Source organism: Carlito syrichta, unplaced genomic scaffold, assembly GCF_000164805.1.
Source record: "Carlito syrichta isolate Samal-C Ts95f unplaced genomic scaffold, Tarsius_syrichta-2.0.1 Scaffold305308, whole genome shotgun sequence".
NCBI lineage: Eukaryota > Metazoa > Chordata > Mammalia > Primates > Tarsiidae > Carlito > Carlito syrichta.
The window spans coordinates 578,091-592,607 of NW_007249404.1; positions in this window are offsets into that span (position 1 = coordinate 578,091).

The window sequence follows — 14,517 nt, forward strand, 5'->3', positions numbered from 1 at the left end:
ATGATTTCTCACATTCCTGGGAGCTGACTGGGCTCAGCTCTGGGTCTAATATGGAAACGATCAGTGGTGACAGGGGCTGGAATCACTTGAAGGTTCTCTCGGTCACTTACTTGGTGCCTGAGCTGGAAGCACTCAAACATCTGAGGCCAAAACAGCTGGGGCCTTGCCATGTTCTCAGGCACTTTGTGACATCATCTCAGCATCAAGTCCATAGTTACTAGTTAATCTTCCAGCAAAGTTCAGAGGATGAGTTATCTTGAAGCTAAGGAAGTTGAATCTTCAGAGCTTATCATTTGCATGTCGAAGACATTTCTTAACAACATGAGCACCAAGCTTCATTCTTTCTTGTCATTTTTCTTGCACAGGCTGTTAGATGATTGTACCCGAAATTTGGCTATAAGCATGCCATGCCCCAATTTGCTGGAAGTACTATGGCATTTCCTACAAAGCTTAGAAACGCAATGCCTTTGGGCTGGCAAGTCAACATGAGTAAAGGTGTGAAGTGGCCACAGTAGGACAACAGTAAGAGGTGGGGTCTTCATTTAACTAGAGGCTACCCTAAATACATTCACTTTCACTTTTTAAAAACACATCGATACTAGACAATTTGTGGATCAAATTCAGACTGCAGGAGGTGGTGAGTTTCTGGCCCTGACTTAGAAAGAAAAAAGCCAACACTTCATCTTGGTATCCAAGATCCACCACCCATAGTTGCTCTCCCAGTCTGATTCCCCATGACCACCTGACATCCTATACTCCAGGGCTCATTTATAAATTAACTCAGACAGGGTTATTGCTTTCTTCTTTCTGGGTCCCAGTTTCACTTTTTTTCCGTTGGACCACTTTCTCCAGGCAACAGAAATTCATGTGGCCATTGTAGCCCAGCTCAAAACTCATCTTCTAGAAACTGCTCTGAACTCCAGGATCATTATGGTTAATCTGCATAACTAATTCATCATAGAGCTTCAGAGGCATCATGTTCACCGTTTCTTGACGTGTTGAGAAAATGTTTTTGCTTTGTTTCCTTACCCTTTTCTTCTCTCCATAACTAGAGTGGAAGCTCCCTGAGGACAGGGGTTGAGTTTTAATAAATCTTCACTCCCCTCACTCCCCAACACTCCTAAGGTTCTACCAAAAAGCTTGGTTCACAATGGATGTTCAATACGCCTCATGATGTGATTGATTTTATTTTATTTGGCTGAGTAATGTATATGTTTCTTTTCCAGCTTCATTGTGAATGTAGTATAAAAGTGGTTGAACATTGTTTTTTCAGCTGCTTTCTCTTGGAGGGGCTAGTCAAGTCAAGCAATGGGAGTGGAGAAGGAACAGCAAGGGAATCTGTAGCTGGTTGTGATCAATTAGTTGAATTAGACTTTGGGTGTGAAGTTATCTTGCTTATATCAAGGACAACCTTGACATTGCTTTTGTGGTCCCGACACTTGGTCTGCAGAGCCCTTTAGTGCTGGGTGTGTACATTTGACCCCGCTCCTTCTCTGGTTATGTGTATGTCTTTTTCCTGCCCCCTGGGTCCTGAGGCAGGGCCTGTGTCTTCTCTGCTGATGGCATGCTCATAATTTCTTACTGAGTACCTGGTAGATGTCCAGAGTCTACTGATATGTTGATTTGTTTTAAGAGCAGGAAAATTTGGGTCCATATTAATTAGCTTCTGGAAGAGATTCAGATTGTCCCAAGTCCATCAATTCCTGGAAAGTCTTTTGGCTTGAGTCATTGAGTGAACAGTGGGACTTTTATTACAGTGAGAGAGATTGGAGAAAGAACAGGCTTGGTGATGGAGAAGACACTAAGGAATTTTTGGTTAGGAGCAGGTTTAGTTTGAGATGACTACTAACAGTCCAAGGGGAGATGTCAGGTGGGTTGTTGGTATATAACCCAAAAGCTTAGGACAAAGAAATCAGGACTCTCTGGCAGGAAAAGGCAATTTGCTTTGTAATATTCATTTTTCCGTTTTCTTATTAATGAACACTCTATCCAGATTATAGATCTCATCTCTCAGTCTCTCCTGTAGCTAGGTGTGGCTGTGTATTGGTCAATGAAACATACTCAGAGGGAATATAGTGGTGGCTCCCTATCTTTCCTCTTCTTCCATCCTACGGTTTGGAATCTGGCTGTGATGAGTGGTGCTCTGGCAGTCTTTTTTGGATCAGGAGGATAAGGGCTGTACAGGAGCAAAAGAAACATTTTTCTCTCATCCATTGCAAGGGTCATGGCAAAAAACATATGAGCAAGAAAAGCATAACACATTTATTTAACTAACATTTTACATCACAGGAAGTGAAGACCCAAAGGCCCAGGGGAAACTGGATATTTTAATACTAAGTCTGATGAAAGAAGCAGATAGTTGTAGAGAAATATGATTGGACAAAAACTGGGGTGAACTTCATCAAGGCTTGTGTTTTCAGGTCTTTCCTGTGTTTCTGTATGTTATTCCTTCCTTTTGGGTGTGGAGAAGAATCCTCTAGAATGAGGGTCTTATACCTTATTTTTAGGGGAGATTGGTTAGAGAATTTCTTTATGATTATGCTTCAGGAGAGAAAGGTGAGAGAAACGCAGATGATCTTCTTGCCTCTATGGTTTTCTCAGTTGTCAAAGTACCAAGTTTGGGGGTACTGAGTTCTGAACCAGAGCAGAGTCATATTTATCACAGAAACGGTGAAGGTGGAGATGAAGAAAGTCTGCCTACTTCATAACTATGCTGCCTTGGTACCAGCTCCAGATGTCTGTATCTGGACTTCTCTTACATGGGAGAAAAGTAAACATTTATATTTTATTTTTAAATTTTATTTTCAAAAGAACGTATAGTAAATTGGTCTTGGGGGTGTACAGTTCTAAGAATTTTAACACGTGTAGATTTATGCAACTATGAGCACAGTCAGGATGCAGAATATTTCCTTCACCCCCCAAATCTCCCTGTGTCATCCCCCTCTACTCTTAACCTACCTGGCTACCACTGATCTGCTCTCCATCACTGTCATTTCATCTTTTTGACATAGAAATGGAATCATACAGTCTAATAGATAATCTTTTGAAAATGGTTTCTTTCACTCAGCAAAATGCATGCAACTTTCATCCATGTTGCTGTGTGGATCAATAGCTCATCCATTTGTATTCCTGAGTAGTATTTCACTGTATAAATGTACGGCAGTTTGTTTTTCCATTCAAATGCTGAAGGGCATTTATGTTGTTTTCAGTTTTTGGTGGTTATAAATAGAGCTGCTAGAAACATTCATGTAAACATTTTTGCCTGAAATTAAGTTTTTGTTTCTCTAGGTCAAGTACTTAGGAATGAGATTGTTGGTTAATAATGGTAAGTATATGTTTAACTTTGTAAGAAATTGTCAAACTGTTTTCCAGAGTGGCTGCGTCATTTTACAATCCTATTCGTGGTGCGTGGTAGAGCCACTTACTCTCTATCCTTGTTAGCTCTTGGAACTGTCAAAATTTTGTATTTTATCCAGTCCTATGGGTATGTAGTATTACTTCACCATGGTTTTAATTTGCATTTCCCTAGTGGATAATGATGAAGATTATCTTTTCATGTGCTTCTTTGCCATCCACATATCTTTAGTAAAATGTCTGCTTAGGTCTTTGCCCATTTTAAAACTGGATTGTTTGTCTACTCACTTTTGAGTTTTGAGAATTCTTTATATAGCCTGGATACAAATAACTGGTCTGATACATCAATAATTTTTCCCAGTCTTACTTGGTCTTTCATTATTGTAATAGTTTCTACTGCAGGGCAAAGATTTTTTTTTAACTTTGTTCAATTTATCAATTTTTATTTTAAAGATCATACTCTTGGATTTAATGTCTTTTTTTTTTTTTTTTTGAGTTGGAGTCTCACTCTGTCTTCCAGACTGGAGTGCAGTGGCATGCTCCCGGCCACTGCCGCCTCGACCTGCTAGGCTCCAGCGATCCTTCCGCCTCAGCCTTCCAAGTAGCTGGAACTACAGGTGCGCGCCACCATACCCGGCTAATTTTTTTGATTTATTGTAGAGATGAGGTCTCGCTAAGTTGCCCAGGCAGGTCTCGAAACCACAGGCTCAGGCAATTCACTCACCTTGGCCTCCCAAAGTGTGGGATTACAGGCTGAGCCACCGAGCCCAGCCTTAATGTCTATTTTATAATTTATTATTTTTTAGGTGTTTTTCAACTCAGAGAAAATCTAATTTTCATTAGACATGTCACCAGCACAGATTCAGTATTCAAAGACGTGGAAAGACATGAGACCACCTTGAAAAGTTGCAACTTGCAGAGGCAGGTCATGATTAAGACTTTTCCATCTCCCAAAATGATGCCCTTTCTGCTTGCAACTTATTGCCCTTGTTTTCAGAGAACATCAACACCAGAATGCAAAAAGGTGCTAGCACTCTACACCAGGGGAAACATTATGGGCTTGGTTTTTGCTTTTACTTAATCATTCTGTAAGGTTTATTGAGCACCTACTATATGCTAGGTACCCCCATACGTGTAAGGTATATAGTACTCAACCAGTCAGCCAAGTCTCTTATATTCTAGAGTGGAGAGACAGGAAGTAAGCAAAGAAATAAGAACATGCTCAAGAGTAGGAAGTTTGATTAAGATAATAACATTGGATGAGATGATCTCAAGTCTCTGGACTAGGTGGTTCAGAGATAACCTCTCTGAGCAGGTCTTTTCTCCTTACAGCACCATCACCTTCTTCATGTCCTGCACTCAGGGTTGACTTCACAGACATCAACTGGTGATGCCTCACAGGGCCCTGAGCTTACTGCCGCATGCTTGAGGAAGGGCACCTCTTTTTGTTCAGTGCTCTGTTGTTAGTTTTGAAATTCTTCATTTTTGAACAATGGGCTTCATGTTTTCATTTTGCAGTGGGTCTGGCAAAGCAGAGAACCAGTCTTGCCTACGCTTGCCCAGACAGGAAAACAAACAAAAACAGGCACAGAATTGGCCACCTTTATATGCCTTTGGTGGACAAATTGGGACACTTATTTTGGTTCCACAAAACTAGATGCATAAGATGCATTCTCTTCTTCAGAAATTTACTAGGTCAAGAGTCCATTTAGAGTTGCGAGGTGGATACCACACATCTACCACTCATTACTGTCCCTCTCGCTATCTCTATAGTCCTTTTTGCTTGGTTAGACTTTACCCACAGAACTGTAAACCCCCAATTCATAAGAACTACAAGTGTTTGGAGGTGGCGGTAAAAATAAGTTTCATCATCAGAAACACAGTAAAAGTATTCTTTATCTGGCAGATTGCTGGTCATTTTACATACAGTTGTGTGTCATCTGATGTCATTTTGGTCAATGATGGGCAAATACACAATGGTGGGCCCATGTTTTTCCTGTAACTTTTCTATGTTTAGATGCACAGACACTTACCATTGTGTCCCAGTTGCCTACAGTATTAGAACATAACACATCGTAGCTGTTTATAGCATAGAAGTAACAGGCCATACCACCTAGCCTAGGTGTGCAGTAAGCTAGACCATCTAGGCTTGTGTAAGTACCCTTCGTGATGTTCACACAATGATGAACTCCTCTAATGATGCATTTCCCAGATTTGTGTCCTCCTCATTAAGTGACATATGACTATATTTATTTTCATCTTATCCTCACAATTTAGAACTGTAGGACCTGCAGCCCAGAAAAGTTAAGTCATTTAAAACTTTTATTATTATTATTATTATTTTACAGTCTTACAGCTAGTTGATTGGGTGCGGTGGCTCATGTCTATAATCCTAGCACTTTGGGAGATTGAGGTGGGAGGATTGCTTGGGCCTAGGAATTATAGACCAGCCTAAGCAACATAGCGAGACCTCATCTCTGCAAAACAAAACAAAACAAAACAAAACACACCATACAGCTAGGAAGTGAGGAAACGTCTTATCTGCCATCAACACCAGGGAGGGAGGGTATTCTGATGATGCTTGCTTGAATTCCCCATTTTCTCTATTGAAGAGGCGTGGACATTTTGGACATCTTTAATCATCTCTTAGGTATCACAGGCAACGATTTATGTGAAAGCTATCCTTCTCCTTCATATTGACACTTTGACCATCTTGTATTGCTATGTGTGATGTCGCATTGAGTGCTGACGATAGCAGAGTGGATCATCTGAAGGAGTGCCACCCTCCCATCAAGGGTGGGATCCATATGAAGAAAGTGATTCATAAGGCCAGGAGGCTCTTTTATTGCTTGGAAAGGAAGCTTTGTACATTCTTCTGTTTTGGCTCAGAACTGCTCTCAAAGAGGGCAGGATCAGGCAGAACTGATGGAGCTTTAGGGATTCTGGGAAGCGGAAGCAGGCGGCACTGGCCCACGCAGCATTGGCCCGTTCCGCCCTGCCCTTCACCCAGATTCCTCCCTGCTCCCTGGGTGCTTTTGGAAACTGGCTTCCGGAGTGTGACACATGTTCCTTTGTCTGGCCCCAGCTGTTAGGATCTGTCTTCATTCATTAAGCAGGAAGAGAGTTCTCAGAACTGCTTCTGCAGTCTGATGTCATGGGGCAGCCACACTCAAACCTCAGCAACATCAAATTAGAGATGTCAAAATAAGCCACGAGGACCTTACTGAGTGCTCACTAATCCTCAGGCATGGCACTGCATGCTTCCTCTCTCGTATCATCTCTAGACCTCTGAACAACCTGCATGGTTGGTATCATTGTTTTACAGAAAAGGAAACTGAGGCTCAGAAAGGCTACAAGGCACCTCAGAGCTCCATACTTAGACATCTGAGACAGGATCTGAGCCCAGGTCCATGTGACTCCCAGGTTGGCTCTTGGAATACCCCACCCACTGCCTCTCATACCAACAGAGAGCTGCAGCCATCTTCCTCTCTTAAAAAAAAAAAAAAAAAAAAGCAGGGCTGCAGGGCTTGTCTTTTAGAAAGTAACCAAGCCATTTTGGGGGAAAACACAGGTTCCGGTGCCCAGGCCTGGTTCACCTCCTTGCCGGGAAGGGCCTCCGTGCTCAGCCTGGTGCTCAGGGGCTGATAATTGCACAGACCCATTCATCAGCGGGAATCCTATTTCAAACAGCTCTCCGACTCTAACGGCACGAAAGGCGTGAACTAAGCACAGTTTAATTAATTCTGATCTCACAGACAGAGGCTGCCTGATCAGAGACGACGGTGCACAGACACGAGGCAGGAGAAATTGCTCCAGCCTGAGAGGCGGGAGTGCATTCAAATGATCCCTTCATTCCTTCAAGCTGGATCATTTGTTTTTTAGTAAATTCATGGAAGACATTTGTTTGAACTGTCGCTGGCTCTCTTCTTTCTGGGAAAGCGTACCTTTTAACCTAGAGAGCAAAAAACCTCTGATCTCATTCACCCTAGGCAGAAGGAAATGAGCCTCTTTGTTTTTAGCTTGATAACAGTATCTCAAATTTGTGTAGATTTTTTTATGGGAAAATTTAAACATCATAGAAAATCCATATTCATAGTTCAATCACCCAGTCGCCTTTGAGGAAAAGGAGGGGGAAATATCATTATTTGCATTTCAAGGGAAGAAATATGTCAGGAGACCTGCATCTTTATTCTGCTTAGGAGCCCAGAGGCCGTCGTGTCCTGAGCCTGTCTCAGCTCCTCAGTGCCAAAGAGAAAGCAAGGGTAACACACAAAAATGGAGTCCCTGGATTCAGAGATGCGGGCTCTGCCCAGAGCCAACACTGTTCCAGGAAGTTGGTGAAGTTGTGCCCCAGAAAGCACCTCATTGACACCACATGACAGTTGCAGTGAGGTATTTGTACATTGTCTAGGTACCATGAACAGAGAGGTTAGGACTCAAACACAAGGTCACATGGCTATGGTACGGTGGGGTCGGAGCATGTCCCCATACTCCAACTGGACCACTGACATTTAAGGCAAGTCCCTTCTATTCTCAAAGTCCCAGTTACCGCACATGAAAAATGGCAAGGCAGGACTGTCATGAATCTCAGATACCATTTAGTACCATTGGTGCCTGTATCATAAAAGCAGTAAATTCTCTTCTGGGGGAGAAAATTGCATGTCTTAATCTTTGAGGAAGGGGAGGGAGGAAGACAGAAGAAGAAGATCAGAGTCATGTTTTCACTCCATCCTTTCATTTCCCTATCCACTGTGTTTCTTGTAGTGTGTTCAGAACTGGGGATTCTGAGATGATGAAGATACCGGTCCCATTCTTGTGGGGCTCACAGTCTTCTAGAGAAAACAGGCACAGGAAGAAGGAGACCATTAATGATGGAACATATCTGCTCTGATCTAGATATGTACACAGGGCGCTGAGAGATCAGAGGAGAGGAAGCAACTGACTGACTCTAAGTGTTTGAAGTGACTTGGGGTCTCAGCGTCCTCATTTTTAAGATGAAATTGTTGGGCAACCCGTTCGGGTCCCCTCTCACTGTAGGAGCTTTTCTGTCCTCTTCATAGATCCTGCTTTCCAAGAAAAAAAAAAAAAAGAAATTGTCATAGCTTGTACTTCACACAGTTGCAGCTTATGGCACCCAGGTTGCGAATCTAGCAAGTATGTAATGGGTCTGAGGAGGTCTTGGACCTTCTCCAAAATCTCTGGATTCTTCTAGGCCATATCAGCCTACAGCTTTTCCCATCCACTCACTAACAGACCAGACAGCGGGGAGCCTATCAGGGCTCTGTGCCCTCTTCAAGGTGTCCTCCTTCTGTCCATTTTTCTGGTCTTCCATGATTTGTTCCCTACCCACATCTTCCTCCTAGGTTATACTGGTGCATTTAGCCTTTCCCCAAGGAGTTTAGAATGAGGAGTGGGTAGAAGCTAGAACTCTGCAGTATCAGGCAGATGCTGGCTCAAATCCAGCTTTGCTACTTAGCTAGATGCTAAACCTGGGGAAAGCTGCTTAATCTCTCTGAGCCTCAGTTTCCTCACCTTTAAAGGAGGGATCATGAGAACGTTTCCTTTACAGGGGTTGTCGTGAGTATAGGAGTGTTCAAGTCAATCTCTGAGCAAGCACCGGAATCAGTGAGTACTAAATAAATGGCAGCCCTCCTTCTCCTCCTCCTCCTCCCTGTCCCCTTCCCTCTCGTCTCCTCCTCCTCACTGTTATTATTAAATGGCAAGGTCAAGTACAGCAGATTCTCACTTTGTACTCACCCTGTTCAGTTTTGCACAAGCTAAGATGGGGTCCCCCATGGGGACCATGTTCAGGGACAGACGAAATTGCAAGGGTCCTGCAGGCTCAGGCTAAGGTGGGAGTTTAAATCCATACCAGCTGTGTGACTATGGGCAAATTGCTTACCTTCTCTGGGCATAGGCTTCCCTATGGTAAGATGGGAATAATGTCATCTTTCTTACAGGTTTATTGTGAAGAGTACATGGGATAATCTAAGGCAAGGGCCTGGCCCACAGTGGACACACCTTTCTCGCCCCTCAAGACCTGCCATATAGAACCCGCTGTGGGTGGTAAGTGTCCTTCCAACAATTACTGCCATGGTCTGGAGAAGACCTTGTGCTTCCAGGAGAGCCTTCCTCCAAGGCTGCAGCCTCTCTGCTGCCTCTCAGCTCATCTGTTCCATCCCCACTTTCATCTGGGAGGCTTCTGGGCCTGAGGAGCTGACTCAAAAGTACCACCGGGCTTGCTGGTAGAAGCATCTATGGGGTGAGACTGTATCTTTAGGTAGGAGCTTCCCGATAAGTCCTTTTCTCCTGTGGGTGTCTCACATCAGTCCCAGGGATTATGTGCTCAATAGTAATAAAAATAATAGTGACAGTAATAACTGAGAAATGCTGCCATGTGCCAGGTACCATGCTAAGCCTGCCACTATCAACAGAATGGAGAAAGTGAGCTCCAAGTGCTTGCTACTGACTTTCAAGGTAGATCTCATTGTCCTCATCTTACAGAGAAGACATGGCGGCTCCAAAAAGGATGCTAAATGACTTACCAGAAGCCACACAGCTCATTCCAGGTGCAGCTGGGAGCTCCGTTAGGGCTGGCTCTCTTCCAGCCTCATGCTCTTTCGCAAAGCCGCATGGGTTTTCCTAGGTAAAGGAGAAAAGAGAACACCAGGTTGGAGGTAGGATGGAAAGTCTTAGTCTCCGATCTGTAGGTACATCTTATGACTTATTTTATGATTTGTCTTCCTGAATGAAGTTCTCAATCCCATGTTAGCAAGTCAGCTTCGTGGGGCCAATGCCAACTCATGGTCCATGGACAGGTATCTCAGGCCTTTGCTGAGATCCATGTGCTTTCTGTGATCCACATCCTTCCCATGATCCCCATCCATTCTGCAACCCACACATCCCTGTGATCCCCACCACCCTGTGATCTACGTTCTTGTCATGATCCAAGTCCTTTCCATGATCCATGTCCTTCCCATGATTCATGTCCTTCCCATGATCCCCATCCATTCTGAGATCCACGTGTTCCCCGTGATCCACATTCACCCCATGACCTACAAGCTCCCCATGACCTATATCCTCCCTGCAATCTATGTCCTCCCCATGAACCGTATCCTCTCAATGACCCATGTCTTCTCCACGATCCCATGATCCTTGCTCACCCTGTGATCTACGTCTTCCCTATGGTTCACATCCTCCCTGTGACTTGCATTGTCTCCATTATCCACCTCCTCTCCTGATGCTCATTTGCTCTGTGGTCCACGCCATCCCTGTGGTCATGTTCCACCCATGATCCACGTCCTCCTCATGATCCACAGCCTCTTTATGATCCACATCCTCTTTATGATCCATGTTCTCCCCATGATTCATGCCCTCTCCGTCACCCTCATTCACCTCTGGCCCACATATTCCCTGTGACCCTTGTCCTCCTCCATGATCTAGGTGCTCCCTGTGATTCACATCCCCTTGTGATCCAAACTCCAGTTGCTCACTAAAACCTGCCCTGGTCATGGCAGATGGGGCATTTGCTCCTTCCCTGAACACAAGCCTTGTGAGCTCTTGAGGCTGGATTCAGCCCTGCAAGCAGTGTCTTCCAGGACATGGGTATGTCTTCTTTCTCTGCATTTCCTGTGCTGTTCCTCTACCTGAAATTGCCATACCTGCCTCTACTCCACTGGCCAAGGCCTGCTCCATTCCCCAAGCTGCCTCTCTCCAGAAAGCTCTTCTGGGAACCCCAAGTCGGGTAAGGTATCCTTCTCTCTGGTGCTACGGTCCTGACCTTCAGCTATGACAGCCTCAGACTAGTCATGTGACTCTCTCCTCCATCAGACTGTGAGCCCTCTGAGGGCAGAGGCCAGTGTTAGTCATCCATGTGTCCAGGCTATTCAGGGGACCTCAGAACAATAGCTGGGGCTAGTCTGGCAGGACTAGCTCTGCTGTAGGAGTAAATAAACCCTGAAATCTGGGTTACTTGATGCAGGTTCATTTCTTACTCACAGTTTGGTGCTAGCCATGCGGTTTTTCCCACTCCTGTTGCTTTCAGCACTGCCATCAGCAACAGCTTCCTCCCTTCCCAATGGAGAGGACAGAGAGCTGGATAAACATATGGGATGATGTTAAGCCAGGTTTGAAAATGGCACGTGTCATTTCCACCCATTCCCATTAGTCAGCTCCAGCCCCATGGCCCAGCCCAGCTGCAAGGGAGGCTGGGAAATATTGAGGCACATCTTTGGATGTGCGCTAAATGACTCTGACACAAGCCTCGAGAGGTCAGTTTCCACTCCATTTTAGGGAGAACTTCCTAACAAGCTGAGAGTTCGAGATGGGAGAAGGGACTTAGAATGGGCTAGCCAAAGGAAATAAAGTTGCTTCCCTTCACCTCAGCCAGACACTTGAGTTCAGACAAAAATCAGCTTTTTGAAAACAAGGGGCTGGACCCTGGAAACTCCTGTTTAGCCCTGTCAGTCTTGAAGAAGCCTGGTGTTCCCAGCTCTCAGCGTCCTTTGTCCTCTGTGAGCTCCCTTAGCCTGGAGAGGTGACTTCTTTATTCTTGGGAGCTGCTATTTATAACTTCCAAAGGACCCCTACTCCTTTGGTTCTGTACTGAGGCTCAGAAAACGCGTCTGCCCTCCCCAGCCCCCTCCCCCAACACCAGGCCTCTCTACTCCCAGAGCAATCCCGTAAATAAAGGATGAAAGGCCCCGTAATTATTACCATTCGAAAACACAGAGACTGTCAAAACCAGGAGTCCAACAAAAGCCTTTACATAAATCACAGCTGATACAATGGCTCTTGGCTGAAGGGGAGAGGGGCTTAGAGTCTCCTTGCTGCTGAAAGAAGGTTTGTGTCTGGGGGAGGAATTGCCAGAGTCAGGCAGCCCCTGGGGAAGAGACAGGGCCTGATGCCTGAACAGAGGGCCAGCCTATCATCCTGCCTGGGACGACAGAGGGCACGGAAGGGAAAGAGAGCAAAAATGTGGGGGCAAACTCCAGATGTGGCATCTCCATGGGGCCGGGATGCTCCAGATATCTGAGCCCGTGCAGGTTGTGCTCCATCAGCAGCTTCCAGTCTAGCCTGGCAGAGCAATGCCCCCTGGGAGAACAGGCAGTCCTGAGGTGGTGCCAGGCAAGGACAGTCTGCAGCCAGTGAGTCATGGAGTCATTGCCATTCAGGGCTCTGGGCTCCAGCAGAAGGGGATCTGAATAGGCAGGTCTGCGCTGCCCAGGGAAGGCTTCCTGAAGGTGGATGCCAGGCAGGGAAGGTTGTCTTCTGATGGGCAGTGGGGAGAGTGCTGTGGCTGAATCTGGTCACATTCCTTGACAATGTGTCCACAGAGCTGGAATTCCATAGTGACTCTGTTGGGGAGTCCCTAAAGAAGAACAGAGACCTCTTCAGGCAGTGGCAAATTCCAGAAAAGCAGGGAAACTGGTAAGAGATTTCATATCGCAGGGTACAATTATTCCTTTTGAATAAGCCATTCAGTGACACATTAAGAATTCAGTGGCATTTAACAAATGCTAGTAGTTCCTCTTGTGTGCCATGCACTACTCAACTCCTACTGTTTCTTCCTTTGAAGATGAATAAGACATTGTCCTTGAGATATGTAGGGTCCGGAGACAAGAGCGATAAAGCGGAGTGACTAGTGCCCATGCTGCTGCCCGGAAGCAGTGACACACAGTGGGAGAAACCGTGACTCTAGAGTCCAGATTTTTGGTTTGTGTCCCAGCCCTGCTGCTCTTGGCTTGATGATCCTGGGTGAGTCATTTACCTCTCTGGGTTCCAATGACATCAGAATATTAATGGGGTTATGAGGATTAAGAGAGGATCAGAACAATGTCTGGTCTCTAGTCACTGCACTGTGAGCATTATTAGCTTTGTTATAAATTGCTTAGAGAGTGAGCAAGTGTTTCTGAAGCATATTAGCATCTGTGCTCTAATTCAATCCTAACAGGACAGGGATCAATTTAACCTCCTCATTTAAAAGGTGAGGAGATAGACTCAGAGGGGAAACTGACACAGCCAGAGTGGCAGAGCCAGTTTCGCCCCCACACCACCAATCTTCTGCTGTGAATTGACTCCTACAGTGTTCCTCTTGGATACTGGGGTGGTAAGGAAGGGTTTCTGACCTACTGCGGGGTTCCTGGGCAATCCTCAGGCAGCCTGGGACCCGAAGCAAGTCAGTCTTGGCCCATCTCCAGAGCTGGACTCCTCTGCCCAGAGCTGCTCTCGGCCTGTGTAGGAAGGTACACCCGTGAGCCAAGATGCTGCTGTCTCCTGACTACAGTGACTGTCTGGGACCCAGGGAGCTGGAACCCCATGTGGCTCAGGGTCTGTTTCCTCTTCCTCATGGACACGTGTGATCCTGGGGTGAATTCACACTTCTGGGGGATGGTGTGGTCCCCTCTTATCTCTGTGGGTCTGGTTAGCGTCATCTTTCCTCCATCCAGGGAGGCTGCCTGCAGTGTCCTGTACCACATTCTACCTCAATGGCGCCCCCTAGGATACCTGTCAGGGGAGATTTCCCTCTGGGTTTGTAAATACCCCATGTAAATATCAGCCTGACGGGGTTTGGTGGCTCAGCCTGTAATCCCACGCCTTTGGGAGGCTGAGGTGAGTGGATTGCCTGAGCCCGCGGGTTCGAGACCCGCCTGGGCAGCGAGACCTCGTCTCTACAATAAATCAAAAAATCAGCCGGGCGTGGTAGTGCGCGCCTGTAATTCCGGCTACTCGGAAGGCTGAGGCGGAAGGATCGCCGGAGCCCAGCAGGCGAGGCTGCGGTGGCCAGGAGCGGCCACTGCACTCCAGTCTGGGCGACTGAGTGAGACTCCAACTCAAAAAAAAAAAAAAAAAAGTATATATCAGCCTGCCTCAGTCTGAAATTCAGATTTAAAGAAGGATCATCTGGGAGTGGCAGCTCACGCCCATGATTCCAGCACTTTGGGAGACTGAGGTGAGAGAATTGCTTTCCAGGAGTTCAAGATCAGCCTGGGCAACATAGTGAGACATTGTCTCTACAAAAATAAAATTTAAAAAGCCAGGCATGGCGGCGGGTACTTGTAGTTCCAGCAACTTGGGAGGCTGATGTGGAAGGATTGCCTGAGCAGCTGGCCCCCAGAGTGAAACTCAGACTCAAGAAAGAAAGAGAGGGGGGGGAGGGAGGGG